This window comes from Patella vulgata, chromosome 6, assembly GCF_932274485.2.
Source record: "Patella vulgata chromosome 6, xgPatVulg1.2, whole genome shotgun sequence".
Classification (NCBI taxonomy): domain Eukaryota; kingdom Metazoa; phylum Mollusca; class Gastropoda; family Patellidae; genus Patella; species Patella vulgata.
The window spans coordinates 41,309,754-41,319,548 of record NC_065884.2 but is presented as its reverse complement, the minus strand read 5'-3'; positions in this window follow the sequence as shown (position 1 = coordinate 41,319,548).

Genomic DNA, 9,795 nt, shown 5'->3' with positions numbered 1-9,795 from the left:
ATATACTACTTCTGAATTTTATTAACATGCTACGTTTCAATACTCATACAGGTATCGTTATCAAGCAAATAATGATTAATTAACGTAGTGCAATATATAGAGATAACCACTTTTGAAGCCATTTAGCAGATACACCAATAACAACAAATTGATTAACAAGATGAAAGATATAATACAGAAACCATTTAGCAGAAAACACAACAAAAACAATTAATTACCCAATTCAAAAATCATCAATGTATGTTAAATAAGTAATTTTTTTTAAAGTAAATAAAATCTTTTAACACACCATGGATTTTAGTTGAACAGTTTGATTCTCAAAGGTTATTTCCCTGTTGTTTGTTTTTATATCGGTATAGTAATTCATTTATATAACAAAAGAAATACATATCGAAGCTCAATAAATATATTTTATGGCATATCAATGGCCGCCGCTTGTACACAAATAGTGTAAAATATGGTATATCAAGGTTGTGGACCCTCGAGAGGTCACAATTTTTATCCGATTTTGATGAAACTTGGAATGCATGTTTATATCCCAAAGATATTGGTTCCTTTCGATATTCGCGCATATCGGATCGTAACTTCCTGAATTATGGCCCCTGATTTTACGAAAAATCACACTTTTAGCTTGTGGTCCCTCTAGAGGTCACAATTTTTATCCGATTAATTTAAAGGCGTTTTAATATATCACCGTTACACCCTAATGACGTCCGAGTTCGAATTTCGGGAAAATCGGACCAAAACTGCCGGGCAAAATGACCGCCCACTGTACGCAAATAGTGTAAAATATGGCATATGAAGGTTGTGTACCCTCTAGAGGTCACAATTTTCATTCGATTTTGATGACATTTGGAATGCATGTTTAAATCACAAAGATCTTGGTTCCTTTCGATATTTGCGCATATCGGATCGTAACGTCCTGAATTATGGCCCCTGATATTACGAAAACTTGCGCTTTTAATTTGTGGTCCCTCTAGAGGTCACAATTTTTATCCTATTAAAAAAACCCAACACGTTTTAGTATAACACTGTTACACCCTAATGATGGTTGAGTTCGAATTTCGTGAAAATCGGACCAAAACTGTCAGACAAAATGGCCGCGCCCCTTCTGCGCAAATAGTGTAAACATATGGTATATCAAGGTTGTGGACCTAGAGGTCAAAATTTTGATCCGATTTTGATAAACCGTGAAATGCATGTTAATAACCAAAGGATCTTGGTTCCTTTCGATATTCGCTCATATTGGATGGTAACTTCCTGAATTATGTCCCTTGATTGTACGAAAAATCTCATTTTGAGCTTAATAAAAGAAGCGTTATACACTAATGATGGATGAGTTCGAATTTCGTGAAAATCGGACAAAAAACTGACGGACATAATGGCCGCTCCTTGTACGCAAATAGTGTAAAAAAAAATCGTTAGCATAGTTTTATTTTGCCATCTAAATGCCTGAAGAGCCGCTATCGCGGCGAAAACATTAGTGTAAAAGGATTAAAGGGACTGTACACCAAACACATTAAACAAATATTGACGAATTAGATAAATAAATCTACATTACGTGAATATTATGAATCAAATAACTAGAAATAATGATAAAGGGAATCGATCTCGAAGCATGGGGAGAATTAGAAATAGGACCAGAAAATAACGGAAGCTTATGATTATGGAAACCCTACTTAGGCTACACAATTATTAGCTGATAGCTTTCTGTAATAAATATAAAGATAAACCACTTAAAAATGGCAATTCTAATTACTAGCGATTCCTTTCAAGGTGATTAAATAAGATACACCCGCATGAGCATTCCGAATTGACTGGAGTTGAAACAAGGTATCCGTTGATGGCATTGTGTGACACAAAGTTAATTGTTAGCGTGTCCTTTTTAGATGTATTTTTCAGCAGATATCGGAGCACATTGAGATCTGTATTTTAATAGACTGTATGTATCCGAACCTGGGTTATAATTGTCCCCGCCTTTCGAAGAAAGCAGGTGACTATTAAAATGGGTTCGCCCGTCTGTCCGTCACACATTTTGCAACACAATAACTCTCCTTCTGATTGAGCTAGAATGTCCAAACTTGGTGTAGGTGTTTATTAGGTCAATGTCTTGATGGAGTTCGAAGATGAGCTTTTTTTGCGTAGGGTAAGCAGAGATAAGCAATTTGATTGGTTTATGCTTTGTAACACGATAAATTTAGTTCTAATTAAGTGAGAGTGATGAAATTTGGTGTATAGTTTTATTACATCAATACCTTGAATAGGTTCGATAATGAGCATTTTCTGCTCAGGGTAAGCAGAGCGATAAGCAATTTGATTGGCCAAGACTTTGGAACACAATAACTCTCATTCTAATTGAGCTAGAAAGTTCACACTTGGCGTAGGTGTTTATTAGGTGAATGCCTTGATGGAGTTCAAAGATGAGAATTTTCGGCTTAGGGTAAGCAGTGATAAGCAATTTGATTGGTTTATGCTTTGGGGCACGATAACTTTAGTTCTAATTTAGTGAGTGACGACACTTGGTGCATAGTTTTATCACATCAATACCTTGACTAAGTTCGATAATGAGCACTTTCTGCTCAGGGAAAGCAGAGCAATAAGCAATTTCATTGGCCGAGGCTTTGGAACACAGTCACTCTCCTTCTAATTGAGGTAGAATACTCAAACTTGGTGTAGGTGTTCATGAGATTAGGCGAATGCCTTGATCTAGTTCGATGATAAACATCCTCTGCTTACGGTTAGCAGAGATAAGCAATCTGATTGGTTGATGCTTTGGGGCACGATAACTTTGGTTATAATTAAGTGAGAGTGATGAAATCCTGAGTATAGATTTATTCTATCATTACCTTGACTAAGTTCGATGGTGAGGATTTTCTGCTTAGGCTAAGGAGAGATAAGCAATTTGATTGGTCAATACTTTGGAACATAACGACTCTGCTTTAAATTGAAATAGAATGTTTAAACTTAGATGTAGATGTTCATTAAGTGGATTGTCTTGACTGAGTTCAATGATTAACATTTCGAGCTAAAGCTAAACAGAGCTAAGCAATTTCTTTGGTCGATGCTTTGGGAAAAGGTAACTTTGATTCTATCTGACAGAGAATATGCAACCTGACTTCTGAGATGGTAATGTTTCTCAAAGGAACCAGGCGTTTGGAAAACTCGACGCTGGCCATATTGCCCAGGTCAATGTTCGGACCATCTACAGGTTCCAGCAACGCTTTCGGGTCACCAACACCACGGACAATCGCCCCCAAACTGGTAGACCAAGGGTTACCACAAGGCGACAAGACCGCCATGTTGTGCGATAGCACGTGCAGAATACCTTCACACAGGCATCTGAGAAAGCACGTCAGACAGTGGGAACACACGGAAGTCCCATCAGTACCGTTGCAGTGCGCCGACGTCTCACCAGAGAGAACATCCACTGCCGTAGACCTTACCGTGGACCAATCCTCACCCATTGCCATCGACGTGAAAATTTACAGTTTGCCCAACAGTACCAGAACTGGCGACACAGGCAATGGAGAACTGTTCTGTTCACAGATGAGAGTCGGTATTGCGTATCAACTGCAGATGGCGGGGCCAGAATATGGCGTCAACGTGGCCAGCGTTATTCTGATCAATGCGGCATTGAACGATACTCATGGGGAGGTCTAAGCATTGGCCTGAATCAGAAACTGGGTCCTGTGGTGTTCCAAAATCGTGGTCCAGGGAGAGGAGGATGCATCACAGCAGTTGTAGTACTATAGGATTTCTTACTTGTGCTTATTTCTTGGTGATCGTAACAGGACTACAGCATAAACTAGTTTCACAATTTTATTGCTAAGCTATAATGGCTTTGCGGGTTCTTCGTTCTCAATAATAATGGCTGCTAGGAATTTCTTAATGAGTTCTGATCCAACTCGCTTCTACCCCTAATTTATACCCCCTAATTTCTGCATGTCTTCGATAACCTTGACGTTAATTTCCAACCCATATATGGAATAAACTTCTTTATTTCCCACAACTAAGATAGGAGACATTACCTATTTTGGCCTACCAACCATAGTTCAATAAACAGCCAGAATTTGATGGATATTTTGACAATGATTATGATTTAACCAAAATATCACTGTTTTTTATGTATAACTATATATTCACGTTCAATAAGTACGTGTGATTTAACGCTATGTAATGGATAATGGCCGAAAACTGTCCATTATGTAAATAGAAAGAACAACCGAGGGGCGTTAGCCCCGATGTTTTTCTTTGTATTTACATAATGGACAGTCTGAGGCTATTATCTAACTTAACCCATAGCCACTCTTTGTCTAAAATAATAGACATCTTAAAACAATAGTGTCTTGTAACACCTCAGAAATAATGGACAGTTACTTAAACCAACACCGCAGTCATGTGACTGCCACCGAGTGATTTGTTAACAATTAATACAAACAAAAAAAGGATATCAATACAGTCATGTCTTCCAGTGGAGAGGATATATTTATTACCCAGTCAAAAATTGTTCCTAGATATGACAATGACAATGTATGGAGTGACATATTGGATATGGGGGAGAATGCAAATCCAAGGATTGACCATCCAAATTTTAATATAGGGTAAAATATTTATTCTGATATATCGGGTGTGGATACAAATCCTGACTCTAAAGTGGAATACAAAGTCCATTATAATCCTAGTAATTCCAGATTTGCTGAACCGTTGAAACAATTGGAGCTACAAAAGTTAGTTAACGATGGATTATGTTCCCCAGCAGAAAATAGTGGACAGGAGCATAGGAGCTTACGTACTGTTGGCCAATATTCTCAATTCTCCATTAACACTGACAGTAAAGGGAGGAAAATACATACAATATTGTAAAGATGTGTCAAAAACCGTTCGGGGTGGCTTGGACCAACGCAGAATACAACCTAAGGTCACTAGAGCGTATCAAATCCTGCAAAATCTACAATACGTCTTTATGAAAAAATACACGAGTTTAAGGTAGGCTACTACTATATGGTTGTTTATTTCGCTCTTTATTACCCAGTCTAGAATCATTTGATGAATATGTACACATTACAATTATTCTAAATTCAGAAGCATTTTGATTGGCTTTTGATTAAATGGGTCGGAAAATGAATTGACCAGATTGTATTGTATGTTAATAAGCCACAGAAACATTCTTTCAATTAGACTGGTGATGATTTAGAAAATCATGTTAAAAACCAGATTATTTCTAGTTTTCAGACCGACTGATGCTTTTTATCTGAGACCTAGGAAGCTACCAGATTCTAATGTATGGTATGGTGACTCGCCCATGGGAATTCATTTATTGCAGCAGACAATAAAACACATCTGCCAGGTGGCTAGATTCAAAGGGAACCCTACGGACCACTCATTGAGAGCTATCGCAGCTACACGTTTGTTTGCTGCAGGAGTAGATGAACAGGTCATTGTGGGAAAACACTGGACATCGTTCAAGTGCATATAAACGGACACGCGACAATCAACTATAGGACTTGCGTAACATTTTTGTAGCTGAAAAGTGTCCAAAACAAAATAATTCAAAAGTGTCCAGTGATTCCAGGGAAATTAACACCCATTCTTCGGAAATTTCAATTTAATTAAAATTTTGTAAATGTTGAAAGGGAAATTAGTAATAAATGGACAGGTTGTTTTGATTTATTTTCAGTTGCTTAATATATAATGACTACACTTTATTATTAATGTATTTTTCACTAATAATGGACAATGTCTAAAAATAATGGACTAATTCCATTTATAATGGATTGTATTCATTAATAATGGACTGTTTGTTTAGACAACAATCCATTCCTCATTATAATGGGTTAAAAGAACAAGGGATGACATCATAGCTGTGGTTTTAAGACAGAGTAAAGTAACAATTTTGCAAAGAACCAAAATTGTCTCAAGGACCAAAGTTTTACATTCCTCCCATCGCTAAGACATGTTGATACTATAGTAACAACATGGAATAAAAATATAGGTATCATGGGGAGTAAAATATTTCAATATAATGATAAAAGTTCATCACTGCACTTTAATTTAAATACCGAGAGAAAAAAAAATAAATAAAAATAAATGATTCTTGAAGTGTCCTAATTGCAACCTCGATAACGATTCACACTCCTATAGTAAAACACAAAACATAACTGTTGTTAACCGTTCGTCCAGTCCTATTCACAATCCAGAAACTAACAATCGTTCATTTTCAGATACATAATGATTATGAAATAAAAGTTCTGCTAAAGCACATATCATTCAACAACATGTGACCTAATCAGTTTGATCTCAATAGTTTGTTTGATAATATAAACTCAGTCCCCCACGTGTAGGGTCACATATTTGACTTCTGGTTACCACAAAAAGGTGAAATATAAGGTTACATCATGTTTAATTGTTAATGACAGTTTGTTCAATTATCCGATAATATGGAGTCCATCTTTCCTGTAATTTATGTTTTCGAAGATGGTTTTTGTAATTCACTGGATCACCCACCTTAAAAAGGGTATCAGTTGTCTTTCTGTTCACATATTCAACGTTTTTACGCTGCGTTTTCTTTAACTTCTTGTGAACTAAAAGAAAAGCCTGATGCTGATTTTTCAACGCTATTTCGTGAGGATCAGTTCCCGAATAATTCCGTCGGGGTTTCAAAATGTTGTTCAATGGCAATACAAGATCGCCATTATGCAACAAGTAAAAAGGGGAATAGCGGCCAAGGTCTGATTTAAGTATAAATCCCAAGTGTTATAACTTTCTACGATCTTCTTAGATAAGATGTCATGCATCGCGCGATGAAATCGTTCGACCTTCGAGGTCGATCCCGGGTGGTAAAACGACGTAAGGACATGCTTAATATTTAACTCTTTAAGGGTGTCCTTCATTATCCTATTTACGTTCTCCCTACCGCTGTCTGTAACCAATTCTAACGGCGCACCATATCGAGGAAAAATTTCTTCTATCAGTAAGTGGGCGACATTCTCGGCAGATTTACTTTTTACTGAAAGGCCTCCCCATAACCAGAAAAATGACAAATAAAACTAATTATATATTTGTTCGGTGAAAGGGTTGTGGGATACGGCCCCGATAAGCCTAATCCTATTTTAGTAAAAGCATAAGGTGGTATATCATAGAACTGCATAGGTGGATTTTGTTGAGTTAAAGACCTCGATTGACATAACACACATTCATTTTCATAATTATGAATACGGATATACATGTTTGGGAAATAATAATGTCTTTTTATGGTATCATGTGTTTTATCTACCCCTAAATGTCCGTTATCATCATGATATTGTTTTATAACAGTATTTTGAAGGTGTTGAGATATGTATACCTCTTTGTCGGGTCATCATCCGGACTTGCGATGAAATATGATAATTTGTCTGTAAGAAGAAATCCATTTTTTGTCTTATTACCACCTGTATTTGACTTTAAATGTTTAATAATAGTTACAATTTCTGGATCGTTCTTTTTTTATGTCAAAATTATCCACATTTAAATGTATTTTATCCGGCAGGTCTTTATCCGGAGCAGTACATTTCGCATAAGTATGTGGATCAAATTCATTTGAATTGAATGCACTAATCTCAAACATATCACGTGTGCGTGGTTCGATTGTTTCACACTCCACTTCACCTGTAACTTCGGGGGGGGGGGGGTGGGTGGCTGAATAGTTAGCGTGCGCGCGCTGTATCATAAAGTCTGTCATTGAGTCGACTGGCGTGGTTTCGAATCCCCGGTTGTACGTGGCAAGGAGTAGGGTCGCCTGTCCAACCTCGTGGGTTTTCTCCGGGGCCTCCGGTTTCCCCCACTGCTAAAGACCCCTACGCGCAACCGAATTATGTAAATAAAAAAATTAAACCATATGTTAGTCCCGAAATGACCTAGTTTGTGTCGAGTGGACGTTAAACCCCATTTCTCTCTCTCTCACCTGTAACTTTTGTGTGACAAAAAGTAAATTGGTCGTTCGACTTTTTCTCCGTTTTCATCTTCATGTACCTGCACTAACGCTGCGCCTATAGATGTATCGCTTGCATCAGTATAAAGTATATACGGTAAATTAGGATCTGCGTAAGCTAATAACGTAACCGTCGTTAAACTTTCTTTTAAAAATTCAAAAGCAGTTTGACATTCGGGTGACCATTTAAATTTTGCATATTTTTTCGTTAATTTGATTAGAGGTTCCGCAATGTTAGAAAAAAATGGAATAAAGCGTCTATAATAACTGCACATTCCCATAAAACTCCAAACTTCTTTTACCGTACGAGGTTGATCCAGACCCTTAATAGCACGAACCTTATCCTGATCTGTTTTAATTCCTCTAGGAGTAATCACAAAGCCTAAATATTTAGTTTCTTGTTGAAAAAAAAATACATTTAGAGGGTTTTAATTTCAGTCCATGTTGTCTCAACCTATCAAATACAAGCTTAATATGTTCATAATGTTCTCGCTTCGAACGAGAATAAATTAGTATATCGTCAATATATGCTTATTGCAAAATCTTCGAGTCCTTTAAGAACGCGTGCCATTAAGTTCGATAAAATGCTTGGACAATTATTAATTCCAAATGGCATTACATTAAATTCAAATAAACCTTTATGACATACAAACGCTGTCTTTTCCTTATCTTTTTCATCTACCAAAACTTGCCAATACCCAGATTTCATATCCAGAGTTGTGAAGTATTCTGACTTATCTAATCTTTCTAACATGTCCTCAATCAATGGAAGGGGCCAACTAACAGTTTTAGTAATTTTATTAAGCTTCCGAAAATAAACGCAAAATCTTTTTGTTCCATCTTTCTTGTCCACTAAGACAATAGGAAACGAACAAGGACTGTTATTATTAAGTAACATCCCATATGCCCGTTGTTTGATGGGGAAATGGTTACCCGTGTCAATAGTCATTTTTACAGTATCCGTATGTCCTAACTCTGAGTCACTTACCGCAAATAAATCATGATTTTTCTTCAAAAGATTAAATAACTTAACGCGTTTCGTATCTGGCACATTAATCTTAGCAAATCTTTCATTTAAATTAGCATCAGTACACTGCGAGGTCCCCCGTAAAACCTGATCCACCGACGCTATCGTACTGTCAATCGCCTCGACAGCGCGACCAATAACACACCCGCTTTTTAGTCGAAACGTTTTGTTCGTACCGTTTACAATAAAAACTGGGATTCTTCAATTTCACATTAATAACATACCTTGTCTGAGGTTTTAAGATTACGCAAAACAGAAGATATTACTGCGTCATTATCCAAGGAAACATACATTTTACCAATTTTCATACATTCTAAATCAAAGAAAAGCCTACAGCCATGAGAAACAAGAAAATCTCGACCTAAAATTACATTTCTATTCATATTGGGAACAAGGGGGGTTGGATGGCTGAATGGTTAGCGTGCGCGCGCTGTATCATAAAGTCTGTCATTGAGTCGACTGGCGTGGTTTCGAATCTCCGGTTGTACGTGACAAGGAGTAGGGTCGCCTGTCCAACCTCGTGGGTTTTCTCCGGGTCCTCCGGATTCCTCCCACTGCTAAAGACCCCTATGCGCAAGCGAATTATTGAAATAAAATTAAACCATATGTTAGTCCCGAAATGACCTAGTTTGTGTCGAGTGGACGTTAAACCCATTTCTCTCTCTCTCTCTTTCATATTGGGAACAACATGAAACATGTGTCTTAAATTTTTACCCTTAATTTGAAATTCCAAGTGTGCATAACCTACCAATTTATGTTCAATACCATTTACTGACTGTAATGTCCAGTTTTGGTTTATATT